The sequence below is a fragment of the Mobula birostris genome, chromosome 8, assembly GCF_030028105.1.
Source record: "Mobula birostris isolate sMobBir1 chromosome 8, sMobBir1.hap1, whole genome shotgun sequence".
Taxonomy (NCBI): domain Eukaryota; kingdom Metazoa; phylum Chordata; class Chondrichthyes; order Myliobatiformes; family Myliobatidae; genus Mobula; species Mobula birostris.
The window spans coordinates 45778039-45794984 of record NC_092377.1 but is presented as its reverse complement, the minus strand read 5'-3'; the positions used below and the strand labels follow the sequence as shown (position 1 = coordinate 45794984).

The following is a 16946-nucleotide window of genomic DNA, read 5'->3' as shown; positions in this document are numbered from 1 at the left end:
CTTTCCACATTATACAACTCTAAAAATATTTTGTTTTTACCCTGTCTTTGCCTATTTCTATTCGTGCATCTGCTGTGGAATAGAGACAGGTGTTTCTTCCAGGCCTCCAACAACATCTCTAATCCAGCAGATGAGATATGCAGCAATATGATTTAACTGGAATCATCAATTTTACTAAAAGGATTTTGAATATCACACCCACTCTCGTGGCATAATCATAACTTGTGCGTCTACACTCAAGAAATTCTCTGCACCCACCAAGCCCCCCTAAACTGTTGAAATTCATCTAGGTATTCTTCTTTGTATAATGATATACAAAAGAAAGTAATAGCTGGCAGTGGGATTAAGGTAATAATTAAATCCAGGGTGGTGGGGTTGGGTGGCAGTGGGGGTGGTGTTGATCTGCTCATATTCAGGAGGCACTTTCGGCTCTCAATTTATGACATCATCAGAACCACTCGATTGAATTACTGTCTTGTAATTCACTGCCAACCATCTATTATCCTATATTAATGCCCTTAAGGGTAATTTGAATACTCTGATGGAATATTTATCAAGACCCGGGGCTTGATTCTAATCATGGCACAAGTAAAAAGATTGGGTGCATCTCATTAAGGTCTATCCAATATAAATTAGCTGTACGTAGATTAGTAAGCAATTTGTATCTCTACACAGCTGACTTTGAATCCAGTGTAGCTGCAAAACGCTAACACAACGGGGGGAGAAGGTACAACAATAATGTTGTTACACAACTGTGTTTTTAGTTTGTTTCAATGAAGAGATATAACATGAGTTTATCACAGAGAACATATACACACACACACACACACACACACACACACACACACACACACACACACACACACACACACACACACACGTCAACATTTTCACTACAGATCAAAAGACTACAGAATTCTCTGGAGTGAATTAATGCAACAAAACACTTTGAATATCAGCAAATAGCTTTTCTTGAACTACCAACGAAAATCATTAACTGTAATCTATTCTATATAGGGTAATATAATTCTCAAACAGCAGCATAAAATGCTTGCAAGCTTTTTTTTATTATTATTGAACTTGTTTCTGTGCTTTCAAAATCCAACAACTGTATGAAGGATGCAGGAAACTTCAATGCTACCTGAACTACATAGAGATAATTTTATTTTATGTTTAAAATTACTACAGAAACATTCTTGGCCTGCAAAAGTGAACCTAATCTTAGTCGTATCTATAAAAATCCATAGGAATATTTTAAATGGGGAAACAAAAGGAATTATGCAGATGTTCACTTCAAAAAAATTATAAGCCAAAATCTAAGTCACATAGCACCACTTTTATATGCAAATGGATTATAATCAGACAACAAAACCTGCTGATCAGCAGCAAGCTGCCATTTAAATGACATTCTGGGACTGGACCAGTAAAACTGATGGACTTCCGACAATACATATTCTGATCTGTCCGAATTAGTTTGGAATCATGTGCGAATTTGCATAAATGACTGCTTTGGATTTTTGCCTATCTATTTTTAAGATTAAACCTAAATTGCACATAAAATATGCACAAACATTTTTCCCCCACTCAGGGAGATCCGCAGCCCAGCCTTCAACATGATTAGAAACAGGACCCAGCCTGCCCTCTTCCAGCATTTCTAAAGCAGTGGGATGGTGTGTTAATGATATAAAGAAGTGTTAGGTCTAGGGCAGTGATTTAAATATTGATGTTGTAAAATATATTGCTCTTTCAAAATTATGCGATATATCCAGCTTCATTACAGCATTACAAACCATGGCTAAGGGAATGTGCAGATTTTGCTGATGTTTATCAGTATTATCTGGTTTTCATATAAAGAAATAAAACCACCTGAAGGGTTGGTATACAAATGCTACATATAAAGAAACAAGCAGAATACTAATCAGAAAATATTAGCTAAAAGCTTGAAACAGGATGAAATAATTTTCTAACAACATGTGAATACCAATACCATCATACATGAAACTAAAGTAAAAATTACTCCAACTATGCCTTTGTGAGCAGAATAAATTTCACAGGTGGGGTGCTTGTCTGACCTGATACCTGCAAGAAAAAACCCAAAAACTTGAAAGTCACGAATGAAAACAAAGTAGGCAGGTTTAGTCTGTGCAGCTCGTGTTGTCAACTTGCCATTCTCCAGATGGAACTCCAATTTTACCTCTCCAGGGGAACAATGAGTTTGGTTATAGAGAACTATCAGAAGGCAAAGTCGAGCAAAGAAGTTACAAGTGTCTTTTAGACAATGCTTGTGAAGGAGGCCAAAAGAAGTAGTGACACCTTTCAACCAGCAGGCAACAACAAAGTCTCAATGGTCTGACAAGGAGAGCTAAACAGAACCTATCATTGTCCTGAGTTTGATTTCCACTACCTTATTGTAAAATACAAAGGCACAGAAAGACACCATTTGTCACATGGTATACATACTGGTCAAGGAAGGAGGTACTCAGATTAATCTCACTACCCAGTTCTTGATCTTTGTCCCATAGTTTAAGACCCTTCATGGACAAATTCAAATACTTTCTGGGAATGATAAGTGCTTTAGCCTCTACTCTCCTTTCAGTTAAGGAACTCCTGTCTCCCAATATGCTTATAGAAATTCAAATGTAGGTTAGTGTTAAGGCAGACATATAAAACAACATAAGAAGCAGCTGGCTAGAAGCTAGCCATGCTTAGGATAAATATCCTACTTTAAAGTTCCCAGAAAAAATGCCAACACATGGATTTTGTGTGACATACCATCACTCCCTGGTAGCTACATTGTAGAGCTGTTAGAATAGGCCATGTACACAGAAGACAAACACAAAGGATTACACAAAGGTGAGTTCTTGATATGCATGTTAATTTGCCACATCTAAACTGGAGTCGGTGGGATGACAAAGTAACATTAGTATTGTGGGTGCTATGACTGAATCAGTTGGACAGAGGATACAAGGTGTCAAGAGCAGAGTTCATTCAGAAGATTCATTTCAAAATGATAAGCTGCTTTAGAGCTCTGATTGTTCCCAATACTTTTTGGTCATGTTCTTCTGCTTGAATTGCCTATTCATCTTTTACAATTCAATCTCCAAAGATCTCAACAGAGCAATTACTTTTGATAAACCACATTGAGAAGAATGGAGTATCGACGAATCTCAAAATTCATTTTGCAGTACACTGGTGGACAGCTTGTAATTTCCTCATAATGTTGCACAATGTTGCACCTCCTTGTGCTTCAACTAGGTGACCGATGGGTTTCTCCATATTCAAATGTCAGCCAGCCTTGATGGTTCAGATGTTAAAGACTGGATATTGAGTGGAAGCTGGGCACAGGCCTATGTGACTCACTGTATAAAACTAAAATAAGTTGTACATTGTGTGAACAGAAGTTACAACCATACAGACAATGGTGTTTCTATCTGCAGAAATCCAGCAATGTAGAGTAATCAAAAGGCAGTATATTAAAAAAAAACTGCTGAAGGTCCTCAGCAAGTCAAGCAACATCTGTTGCAGCAAAGGGATGGTCAACACTTTGACGTGTGACCCTGCATCAGGATTGAGAATGTAGAGAAAAGATGACCAGCATGTAGAAGGGAGGGAGGGATAAGACAAAGGCTGGGATGTGATAGGTATAACCAGATGAGATGGGGAAAGAATGATGGGCCCATTGAGTCAACCTGTCAAGTCACCACATGCACAACAAATCAACTAATGTAATCAACAGTTTAGGAGGCAGCAATATAAATGTTCTGTAATTACAGTGTGTCACATTGAATTTTTGTAGCACACATTAATTATTTAGACTTAAATGTACAGGAGATGATTGAATGACTATCGAGTTGAAACTGAGGAGGAAGGCATTAGGACTACAGGACAGTAGAGGTCCTGAGGTATTTGAACTGAAAATCAGCAGTTTGAATTTAATTCAGAAAAGTGTGATCCAATCACAAATAAGAGAAAATTTGCAGATGCTGGAAATCCAAGCAACACGCACAAAATGCTAGAGGAACTCAGCAAGCCAGGCAGCATCTGTGGTAAAAAGTACAGTCAACGTTTCGAGCCGAGACCCTTCGGCAGGAAAGTGTGAGACAACCAACACAGCATTCTGACAAGGTGTATACAATAAATCGGAGTATATTGAGAGGCATGGACATACATTGGGGCTTTAGAATGTATACCACAGAGGTGATAGCAGGGCAGGTCAATAAGATAATTGAAAGGCAAGCAGAATCCCTTATGAGCCAAGGAGGTTATGCACAAACTGTACACAGCAATATTTGGTTCACAGCTTGCGTATTCCATGCAGTACTTAAAGTTGTAACTACACTGAGGAGGGGGCAGAGATTTGTGAGGATGCTGTCAAAACTGCAAAATTTTAGCTATTACAAATGATTGAAGAGGCTAGGGTATTCTTCTTCAATATGGGAGAAACCCAGGAGACACAACTGAAATGTATAAAATTATGAGCAGCCAGGAGAGAGAAGTGTCTGTTTCCTTTGGCTGTGGGTCAAATATCAAAGGAATAGATTTAAAGCAGCTAGTGAAAGATTAAAGGAAAGAGAAGGAAATGACCTTTCACACATTGGGTGGTAGTACCCAGACTTATACTTGAAGAGTCATGACCTGTAGAATCATCAACAGAGCAAGTCAGGTGCCATGGAATCAGATTTAGTTAGAAAAGCATGGGAAAGATTCTGGATACCTGGGCCTACATGTTAGTCTGGTGCTCAATAAGCAAACCTAGGAACTATTTGTATCAATAGGTTGACAGTGTTGTTAAGAAGGCATATGCTGTGATGGCCTTCATCAACCGTGGGATTAAGTTCAAGAGCCATGAGGTTAAAGCTATGCAAGACCTTAGATAAACCCCACCTGGCATACTGCATCCAGTTCTGGTCACCTCACTACAGGAAGGATGTGGATGCTGTAGGGAGAGTGCAGAGGAGACTTAAAAGGATTTTGCCTGGATTGGAGAGCATGCCTTATGAGAATAGGTTAAGTGAACTTGGCCTTTTCTCCTTGGAACAACAGAAGATGAGACATAACCTGACAGAGGTGTATAAGATGATGAGGGGCATTGATCGTGTGGATAGCCAGAGGCTTTTTCCCAGGGCTGAAATGGCAAACACAAGGGGGCATAGTTTTAAGGTGCTTGGAAGTAGGTACAAGGATGATGTCAGAAGTAATTTTTTTTTACTCAAAGAGTGGTGGGTGTGTGGAATACAGTGACAGTGGTGGAGGCAAATACAATAGGGTCTTTTAAGAGACTCTTAGGTACATGGAGCTCAGAAAAATAGAGGGTTATGCGGTAGGGAAATTCTAGGCAGTTTCTGGAGCAGGTTACATGGTCAGCACAACATTGTGAGCTGAAGGGTCTGTAATGTGCTGCAGATTTCTATGATTCTATGATAATAGGTATTATTACAAAATTCAAAGCTAGGGTGGTGCAGTTACTGTGTTAGTGTTGAGCTTCAACTCTCAATGCAACAAGTAACTCAAGTACTTGACTGTCTCAATGTAAAAATGATCTGTTATGATTATCATTTCCTAAAAACCTTTGCCTCTATATCTGCCAGCAGTGTACAGAGGTCATTATTGTATTCATTGTTGCTTTTCAGGTGTGTGTTTTTGAAGCTGGTCACTGCAGGACGATAATTATGGTATATGGCTAATGAATGTCAAAGACCCAACATGTGTCTGGACCAGTATGGAGTTTCAAGCCCTTCATATGTTTACTGTGCATGTGAATTCTACTTCATATCACCCATTATGACTCCCTTTAAACGTGGGAGATACATCGCAATACCTACATGTCACACAAATTAATAAAAAAAATACCAAATATAACCATATTACACCCTTGCTTTACAGGATATTCTATGATCTGATGTTGCTGGACTTATCATGCTGCAATATACCAAATGTTATAGCTTAATCCAATCATCCCAAATATATTCAAGATGTTGTGCACTTACCCCAATGAGACAATATGAACTATGGTCCATATCCCCTTCTCAATCTGCCTACTTGTTTTGATGAACCATGCACAATTTCCCTATTTTGCCCCCAATCTAGGTTTATGGAGTCTTCCCATTTTTCCTATCAAGTATGTGACATTTGACACATCAGTGATTTTCATCTATCACTTATCTACTCATCCTACCAGCTTGTCTCTCTTTCCTTGAAGTTCATTACTTTTTACCAATACTTTTGCTCTCTTTTAACTTAGCCAATTTTCTATCCACACTGCTTCAGCCACTTTTATTCCATATTATCAATCTTGAAGCCATCTATATAATGTGGAACTTTACAGAATGCCTTTTAGAAGTCATACAGCATGGAATCTGATCTTTCAGCCCAAATTTTCCATGGTGACGAAGATGCCCATCTAAGTTAATTCCATCTGCCTGAGTTTGGCCCATTTTCCTCTGAACCTTTCCTCTTTACGTACCTGTCAAACTACCACTACTACTACGTCAACTCAGGCCTAGGGGGCCGGCGTCGGGCACGATGATGGACTCTCCACTCCTCCCTCTCCCTCATCAGTGTGTTCAGTTCATCTACATTAGCCAGACCGCTGTCTTCTAGGAGCATATTGACCATAGTCTTGGGAGGGCACCCAGGGTTCATCCGTGCTTGGGCTCCCATTTGATGACTAGGCTGGCAGGTAGTTCGGGGTGGCATAGACAGTGCCCCACTAGTTGCAGTCTTCTCGCCTCAATTTTAGTGGTGAGCATCAGCAGGTTGTTATAGAACTCGACGTTCATCATGTGCTGTTGCCAACTCACATCAAGAGCCATTCGGAGCATTCATGTATAGCAACCATCTTGGTGAGTGTCCATGTCTCACATCCGTACGTGAGAATGGACTCTATAACTGCTATGAAAATACCTGTCAAAGGCACCTTTTAAATGTTGCTATTGTACCTGCCTCAACCACTTCCTCTGTCAGCTCGTTCCATGTACCACCCTTTACATGAGTAAGTTTCCCCTCAGTTCCCTTCTAAATCTTTGCCCTCTAGGTTTAAGGTGAGAAGGTAAAGATTTAAGAGGGGCCTGAGGGAAAGAGGGTGATACATGGAACGAGCTGACAAAGGAAGTGGTTGAGACAGATACAATGGCAACACTTAAAAGGCATTTTGATAGGTACATAGAGAGAAAGAGTTCAGCGGGATATGGGCCAAACTCAGGTAGATGAAATTAGCTTAGATCAGCATCTTCATCAGCATGGAAAATTTGGGCTGAAAGATCTGTTTCCTTCTTGTTATTTTATTTAATTCCCTTTCTCTGGGAAAAAGACTGTGTGTATTGACCCCAACTATTCCCTTCAGTTTTATACACCACTATAAAGTCACCCCTCAGAATGCTACACTCTGGTAAAAAAATGCTCTAGTCTACTCAACCTCTCTCTTTAACTCAGGCTCTTGAGTGCTGACATTCGAAGAGCCAATACACACCACAGCAATGGCAGTCCTCTCCTCAACCAGTGCTATAAATTCATCAAAAAAACTATCATCTTAGTTGGACACAATATGCTTTAAACAAATCCATGTTGGTTTTATCTAATCCATCAGCCCATGAAGTGACTTCTAATTTTGATTATTATTATTCTGTTTATTATTTCCACAGTTTTCTCTGACACCTCTATTAAATTGGTCTGTACTTACAGAGTTTATTCTTACATCTTGTTTTGAACAGGGGTATAAAACTCACAAATGTTCAGTCCTCAAGTAAGTCTATGGACGTATGAAAATTATGGCTGAAGCCACTGCAATTCCTTAATTCCTCTAACAATCTGGAATGCATTCCACCTGGGCCATGTGATTTATCTACTTTAAGAGCAGCAAGCCTTTCCAGTACCACCTTTCCTTTAAATTAATTTTTTGGTCACACAAGAATTTCAATTACATCTTCCTTTTCTGTCGTATCATCTTCTTCGTTGGAGAAGATGGACATGAAGTATTCATTTAGTACCTCAGCCATGCCCTCTGGTGCCATGAGTACATTTCCTTTTTGAACTTTTGTCATTTTCACATGGCCATGGATTATTTTTATATTCCTTTTATGTTTGCCGTTAGTCTTTTCTCCCTTCCTCCCTCATTTCTTTGCTTTAGTCTCTCCTTTAAGCTTTCTGCCATCAGCTTGGTTCTCACCAGGAACTGTCTCAGCTTGAATATAACCATGTTTAATACAAATAACAGTACTTTTGAATTTTCAACACATCTGCATTTGGAATTAATGACTGTAAAATATATAAATATAGAAGAATAGATTTAGAAAATTGTGTGTATAAATTATTGTGTCTGGAATATTGTGTGTAAAAATCTAGAAATTTGTGTACAAGATAATGAGAGGCATTGATCGTGGGGAGAGCCAGAGGCTTTTTTCCCAGGGCTGAAATGGCTAACACGAAGAGGCTTAGTTGTAAGGTGCTTGGAAGCAGGTACTTAAGGGGGATGTCAGAGGTAAGCTGTTGTTTTTTGCTTACACAAAGAGTAGTGGGTGTGTGGAATACACTGAGAACAACAGTGGTAGAGGCAGATACAATCGGGTCTTTAAGAGACTCTTAGACAGGAACATGGAGCTTAGAAAAATAGAGGGCAATGCGGTAGGCAGTTCCTAGAGTAGGTTACATGGTCAGCGCAACATTATGGGCCAAAGGGCCTGCAGTCTACTGTCGATTTCTACAATTCTATGAATATGTTTTTCTATTGTACTTAACTCGTTGCTAATTGTTATATGGGTGAAACACCATTTTAATTACTGATAATATACAAAGCTAGGCGAAGTTATTGTTCTAATGGTCAGCTTTACAAATAATGACCTTCTCCTGTGTTCTAGCCCCATTTTAGAGTCCTACCACATAGTAAACACACATTATCTATTCTATATCACTACTTCTTATGTCCTATAAATCATAACTCTATGCAACTGCTGGACCCAAGACTGGTTTGAAGTCATGGGATGGGTGAATAGGTTCCACCTGGTTTCTCACTTGTTAAATTTTCTAATAGTTTGAGGTTAAATAAAGGACAAACAAAACCCAAGTTGCTGCCTACTTTCATAGTTCCTCTCTTGTTAATATACAGGATGTGGAACATGGAAAGGCAGAGAATTAGAAATACCGAAAGGTATTAAAGTATGCTGACTGCAATCTGTCTTGTAGTTACAATGGCATTTGTGACTGTACAATAGACAATTTCTGTTGTGACAAATTGAGTAAATGAGCTATAAGGTCAAGATAGATTTTTACTTTCAGGAGCTCTGAATTGTGCTTCAATCATCTATCGTGCATGAATGGGACGTTAAATCGGTGGAGTCGCAACATGGTTATAAAAAATTGACAGCTGAGATCCAATTAGAAAACTACCAGATGAACACACTGATACAGTGAGAATGGACACCTTTGCTGGGATTAACTAATATACAGTTGGCCAAAAAGAAATGTCAGTTTGGAGTGATGAAATATAAACTAAAAGGCCATGGTTCCCAAAACGTTGAGATTCCAAGTCTGCTAGGGTTTCTAGGGAAACACCAGAGACAAGAAGTGAGAAAGAGAAAAAAATGGAAACAAAAAGATGCAAAGTCAGACTCACGCAGACTCTTAGCAGGTGGTTCATTCTTTATTTGACACCATTAGCAGAAGCCAGGAAACAAATCACCCTCAGTCTCAGTACGAATGGAGAGTTACATACCATACAGGGGAAAGGGAATCAATATTGTTCAACGAAAAACAAGATGGAAATTGTTTTTTTTTTCAAATTCTCTTAAATTCATCACTTCTAAATTAACCATGTTCGTTCTCTAGGTAAAAAATGTTTCTTTATCCTTCGCTATTACTCCTTCATTATCAGCATTTGGTCACTGTACAATTTACATAGACTGCCTGAGAACTATTGCATTCTTTTGTAGCTTTAACCTATGCAGTACAAATGAAATGAGCAGGAGCAAGTGCCAAAAATTTATCAGAAAGGGTCAGAAAAACTAAAGCCTATCTGGAAACAATGCACAAACTCAGAGATATGCATCTTAAATCATGCTAAATTACATGCTTCATGCTGGTGACTCGGTCATGGGAAATTATCGAGCTACGTGATGTCTCATTTGTTTTTTTAACACATTGTGCTAAATTACTGAAGGAAAGCTTATAAACATGTTTATATAATTATTGTTTTGATGTTTTATATTTTTGTATAAATATATAGGAGAAATTGAAATCTATGTTTCTTCTCTATATAATAGTGTTGCATTTGGACACCATATAGCAATATGTGATGCATTCATTGCAGTCTGATTTGGATGACTATAAATATGTTTGCCCTTTACACTGAGCCTGCCTGAGGGATTAGCAAACCCCCAAAAGTTCAGATGAATATTATCCGAATGTACATCTCTGCTTGAATAAAGTAGTTAAGCAGCCTGCAGTGTAGTGTGATTGCTTCTGGTCTATTGATAATTTTCCCAAAAATTCATTTCTAATTCTAAGAATTCAGATCCAGTTATTAAAACCCGACACGGACTGCCTGAGCCAAATGGCCTGTTTCCATGTTGTAACTCCTATATATTTCTATGTATTATAATTTCTATGTATCAAATACTAGTTTCTGTAGAGTCACTTCAGTTGCGCCCAATGTTGCAATACTGATATTAGCACAGCAATTATCCAATTTTTAAAAAAAAAATTACATCTCTTTTTTTCGGTCTATTAATTTAAAATACTTAAAATTAATCCTCACAAAATTACCTTCATCACATGCCCTACTCTATTATGGTGAAGAGTAGGAAAACAGAATATTGCATGAAATAAATGCAAACTGCATGACTTTTGCATTACCACTGCAACTTGCTAAATGCAGAACCCAAAGACAGGATCCAATGAAAGGATACCAGCATTGAACTAGAATCTCTTTAAACCGCTAATGGACGTTTAATTGAGTTGATTCTCAACTTCCACCAGCATCAATAACTACTTCCACTAACTTTAAACCATTTCTGTTGATAGACTCTCTCCACTTCAATGACACTTCAATTGCATTTGTAATGTTTTACCATTTAGTTTTAGTTTCTTTGAGTACACCCATACCAAGATAGAATCTAATCATCCTGATCAGGAAAAAAATATTATCAATGCCTCTCTTTAGTTCAGGTAACATCATGCAGTCTAACTACATCTCTTCTGTTTCCAAGCTGATTGTCATGTAAAACTCAGTCTTTAAACAGAGTTAAAGTAAAATATATATATTTCTGAACTTCATCCAATCAAACTCAATCAAAATAGACTTATCTGTAATGCAAATGGAACTATGTTTTTCACAATACTTGATTAAAGAAGAATTCTACAATGCTGACTATGCCATGGAAGGTAAGACTCACTGTAGATGAATCTGTTAGACAGTTAGATGAGGAACACTTTCTGATCACGGATCTAAAACGAGACTAAATAAGGAAGCCAAATGTCACCTAGTTAACAACTTATAAAAGTCTCAAATGAAATGGATCTAATTAATCTAAAACTAGTCCTAAGCAAGAGTGGCCCACACATAAAGCTATCCATAAAGTGGTACTAAACTGTCAGCCTCACTTAAAGGTCAGAAGTACGTCTGACATGAAAAGTGGAGAGGGTTAAGCTCGACAAATGGAGTACACTCTTATGAAGTTAAAGGCACATTTATAGGAATTGCCATTTCACAAGCTATTCCTACTTTATATAATTGTATGATTCATTTAAAAACTGTGGTCTGAAAAATAATGAAGGTCATAACTGACTCACCCTATTATAAGCAAGCACTGCTTCTGTCAGTCAGGAAATTTAGTCCATTCCACCTTCTATTAAAGGCCACTATAGAGTAGCAACAACCTTCTGCGTGAAAACAGAGGTGAGGGTATGGAGATTAGAATAAAAAATAATGAAGTATATATAGCTTTATAAAATGTAAATTTTATCAGAAGAGATACCTTGGAACTTCAAAGCCTGTAAATCTAATTTCACATAGCCGGTAACTTTTGAACAACATTTTTGAACAGTTCACCGGTTCGAAAGCTTCACATCTTTTAAAACCATCCTACACAGGAGTAACAGGTAAAACAAGAAACCAGTAAAATATACATGTGCTTACTTGAGACTCCAAATAAAAGTTCATTAGCTTCTGGTTATCTTCAAACTAAGGTTATCATTGAGGCTAAGAGCTCCAAAATCTGGAAGAATGACTCCAAAGCCAGAAAATAGTGTCAGCCATGTTAATCGCCAGAGTGCATTGCAGCATAGAGAGCAGGGGTTCCCAACCTTCCTTATGCCATGGACCAATACCATTAAGCAAGGTGTCCATGGATCTTAGGTTGGGAACCCCTAATACAGACAGGTTAACTGCAGAATACAATTCTGAAATGATGTTTTCAAGCAAGCAAAATGGAATAACAGCAAAATTCTATCAGACTGACAAAAAAAAACAAATAGAGCAATCTGCCCAAATCAAAATGCTTGCTAAGCACTTTTCACAAAGAGTTCATCTTTTGAATATCCTCTTGCTTCTTGATATATATTTGTATTTATTATGTTAAAATATAAAATTATGTTTATGTTCCTTGAAAGACTCTAAACATCAAATGAAAAGAAAAAAATCTGATTATAAGATTCAACTCAATATTATTCAACCCGAAAAAGTAAACAGAATATTAAGTGGAATCATTAATTGTGAACCTTAAAAACAATGCATTGATCCTGAGTATGCAGCTTACATTTAATTTTAAATCTAAAATTTAACCATAAAACCTAAAATAACAATTGGAACCCTTAAAACCTAACCTGAGTTACAACTCAATTACTTCAGGGAGCCTGAGGCAAACACGTTCAGTCTAATGAATCAAGATTTCCCAGCTGCTAGGGTGGAATGTAAGGGGAGAAAAATTAGAAATGCATTACCTGATTTTGAATGTAAAACATGCACTTGCAATGGATACATTCAGCAAGCTTTTTTTTAATAATATCCCTCAGTTACAAAGTATCTTCATTCACAGTTGAGCTTACTTCACCTGGCATGCAGTGGTTTTGCTGACAAGTGAGTAAGGTGTCCTCTAGCCATCAAGAAACAATGGGCACTCTTGTTTAAACTTCATGTTGAACCATCCAGTCCTTTAGTTACTGCTAAAGAATGCCAGCAATTGAAAATAGCTGAAACTTTGCAACTGAGGGATATTATTAAAAAAAAGCTTGCTGAATGTATCCATTGCAAGTGCATGTTTTACATTCAAAATCAGGTAATGCATTTCTAATTTTTCTCCCCTTACATTCCACCATACCAGTCCAAAAGAGACATCTAAGCCAATCCCACCTTCATGCACTAAGTCTGAGTTCTGCCAGCCTCTGCTCTTCCAGTACACATTCAAATATTTCTTAACTGTGATGAGAGTTACTTCTTCTATCATCCTTTAGCCAATGAATTCTAGATCCCCAAATCCGGGGAAAATATTTCTCCTCATCACCCCTCTAATCACTTTACCATTTGCTTTAAGACTATTACCCTAGTTTTTTACCCCTCTGCCATGGGGAACTGGTCCACCTTACTCCGTCTTCCTCGACCATTCTTAATATTAAAACTTGGAATTACTTCACCCATCTGTTGCCTCTGTTCCAAAGAAAACAACCCTAGCTTATCCAATCTATTCTCACACCCAAAATTATCCAGATTTGGCAACATTCTCATATGTCTCCAGCACAATCATATTGTTCCTGGTGGTCAGAACTGCATGTGGTATTTAGGCTGTGGTCTAGTGATGTTGGCAGTTCCAGCATAACCCTTGCTAATATCTCCCATCCAGAGTCAGTTAACACATACAATACTCCAATCGTCCTCTGCACCCTCCCTATATCACTTTCAAAATTACAACTACTTAAGTATTAATAAAGCAGCCAAACCATTTAGATTGCAAACAACCCTTATTTTGTGTACTTCACAATACATTTTGTTTACAAGTTACAACGACCAGAAATGTAATGGCAGTACTAATGACAAACTGCCAGATTTTAGACATTCAGTTAGAAAGCCTTAGAAGAAATTACCTTGATTTTAAACATTGAGAAATGAAATAAAGGTCAAATTTACTTTTTAAACCAGACACATGATTACCTTATATAACTTCACACTTCCCTGCTATTGTAAAATATCATTAATACTTAAATTTTCTAAAGATCTATTTTAGCTTGTAAGACATTTTTTGTGATTTCCTAAATGACATGTGAAATGATGCAGGAAAATCTGTGGCAGGTTTGGCAATTCTGCAGATATTAGTTTAGAATGTATGCTAAATGGTCAATGCGATGACAAAATAAAGGACTGAAATATCATTCTACCGTCCAACAATCTTTGACTGTGATGTGCAACTTTTTCATTGAAAGGTTTACACAAAAAGAATTCAATTGTTTTTATTTTGAACTCTAGAAGCTATGGTTACCATTTGACATTCAATAGTTAAATAGTGTGCAGTTTTTGGATGCAATGCAAGAATTTCTCTGAAAGCACAATGAATCTCTCAACCTGTGCTACCAAGGAGAGAACATTTGATCAGCTGACTGAAAGCACTGTAAGATATTGATAATGGGTCAATCTTAAGATTTGTAGTGAGATTTGTTTTAATTCTTCATATAAGTGTTATTATGCTACGCACAACATATTGGGATGGAGTGTTTTCAATTAGTGAAAATCGAGTAATTCTACCACTCATAAGTAAACATGTCACAGCATAACCATCAGCTTCATTTCAGTGAAACAAAAAGCAGACAGAATATGTTGATTAATACTCGTGAATGGTCCTGTTACTCGCTTAAATGAAAATAAAGCGTAAAGCATAATGGTATTATAACGATCTAAACAAACAGCACCGCAGCATTTCCTTGACAACACTGTCAACACCTATTCCGATAGATACACCATGACCCCGAGCTGTATCGTTACATGAAAATGCTGAAAGAATGAGTACAAATGACTAAAACACTATTAATTCTGCAAAATAATCTGCCATAAAACTTACCAGCGCTGGCTCCTCTCTCTGACAAAATATCAGCACCTTTGAATGAAATAATGGTTAAGCAAAACTAATCTTATACATTTGCAATTATTTCTAGACTTTTTTAAAAAAACATGCATGCAAATACATAACATAGATGCAGTCGCGAAGATGAGAAAACAACGTGGCTCAAAGGCGATAGGGGTCTTGTAAATGGGGAAAAGCGCTCCCTGCACAACGTGGGTAAACCCGAGTCCTCGATTTGCAGGATCTGACTGTCAGACGCTCTGCGTCACTATAAACACTAAAAAGCAATGGTATCAAATTTCAAGAGTGCCACTACGAGGGGGTTTAAGTGGAGGGCGAGTTCCACCACTTGCATGTGACTGCGTCCTATCGAGACAGTTTTATCGTAAATAAGAAGCTAGCTTTCTACTTCAAGTATTTTCAACTTATACCTACGTTAGTTAAGGGTAGTTTACATGCCCCCAGGCCTTCTAACTTTTCAGTATATGTACCCCAGATTTTTGTTTTTGAAGATGTGCAAATAAGTGGTGAAAGGACGTGGCAAATGGATGTGGTTGTTGCAAAACACGTTCTCTAGGCTAAATCTCATCTTAATTTTTTTATGTGTACACTGCATTAGGAGCTTGCATTGTGTGCTGTTTGCTGCAACGTCCTGAGAAACAACGGGCCTCCAGTATAACGAGCGTATTCTCTTCACTGACAACAACTTGACCAAATCCACTCGAAATCTGCACTGGTTAAACGGTAGGACTGGCTATAGCTCACAAGTTACATAAGTACCGATTTAGGGTCATCTCATTAATTCGTTTCCTCGCATGTCGCCGCTTATTTCCTTAACAGTTTTGGAATACAGTAAGATATAATGTTGTTTCTTGCCGAGATAATGCGGCACGCCGGCCCAGCATTCAATGTGACTTTCTCCTTCTCGCTCGCTCTCTCTCTCTCTCGCTCGCTCTCTCTCTCTATCACACAGGCACATAGACTTCCCTTTTCTTTTTCTCCGCAGAATACACCTTCCTAACATTCACACACTTATATCCGCCTCTCACACACAGACGCTTACACTGTATATGGTCAGGAAACAAGCTATCTTAGCACGTAACGTGCTTCCTTCCACCAACCCCATGTGGTCACAACAAAACTGAACCAAGCAAGCAAAAAAAAATGCAACTGACGCGCCAGGATCTCCAGGCCTACAGTGGATCAGCTGTCAAACCCTAGCATATATTTCCAGGACAAGACCTACAAATGATAATTCTACATCATTGTGCCCCTCTCGCTGTAGCCGGCGAGCCTGATACAGGAAAGAAAGGCAGGAACTTTGGAACCGAGGTCGCAGTACTGTGGCAACCTTCTGCAAGGGTAATCTCAGCCGCTGCACAGGCGCTTTAATAAAATCGCAAACGGAGACTGTCAGAAAAAACTGCACGTCTTTTTTCTGTTAGCAAAGTGTGATTGATTTACGATTACCTTGGACAACCTCCCTATCAGAGCGAGAGCTGGTGCCGGGGTTTATTTGGTAGTTTAAAGTAAATGGAAGCCGGCTACTTTCGCTTTAATGTCCACGGGGTTCGGAAACGCTGCAACCCTCTTTACAACACACACGCCTCCCTTTCCTGGCAACCCGTAACTTCTTAATTCAAGGGGGTGGCGGCCGTTGTAGCTACCACTGTTTTGGCTAGAATTGGAAGGAGCTGCAGGGCCAGGGGGTCAAGATTGCCACAGATCTCCGCATCTGCATCATTTACAGCCGCCGTGTTGAGTTTTCTGTTTGAAATAAGCGTGCTGTAAGGGCAGTCATGTGATCGGCATACACCCGCCCGGCAATGCGCCCGTCCGTACTCAGCGTGACCCACAGCGTCATTCTGCCTGCTTATTTTATCAATGACAAGTTGCAACAGACGGGAC

General features: G+C 38.5%; 1 protein-coding gene and 1 long non-coding RNA gene across 14 annotated transcripts in view; one reads left to right on the top strand and one right to left on the bottom strand.

The window, feature by feature from the left end:
* esrrga (estrogen-related receptor gamma a) overlaps positions 1-16946 on the bottom strand; it is a 240669-nt gene that overhangs the window by 215744 nt on the left and 7979 nt on the right. For 2 of the 12 annotated variants that reach the window (XM_072265118.1, XM_072265105.1), the window contains exon 2: positions 11782-11871. The exons of 5 other annotated variants lie outside the window; for them this stretch is intronic. The gene's annotated coding sequence lies outside the window, so the exon portion shown is untranslated. Of the gene's footprint in view, positions 1-11781; positions 11872-11966; positions 12048-15035; positions 15055-16508; positions 16640-16946 lie in introns of those variants that run through there. 5 more of the 12 variants (XM_072265107.1, XM_072265106.1, XM_072265108.1 and 2 more) reach the window with 5 other exon arrangements.
* Positions 15362-16946, top strand: part of LOC140201282 (uncharacterized) — a 63411-nt gene continuing 61826 nt past the window's right edge. For both annotated transcript variants that reach the window (XR_011886819.1, XR_011886818.1), the window contains exon 1: positions 15362-15782. This is a non-coding gene — a long non-coding RNA (uncharacterized lncRNA). The remainder of the gene's footprint in view (positions 15783-16946) is intronic.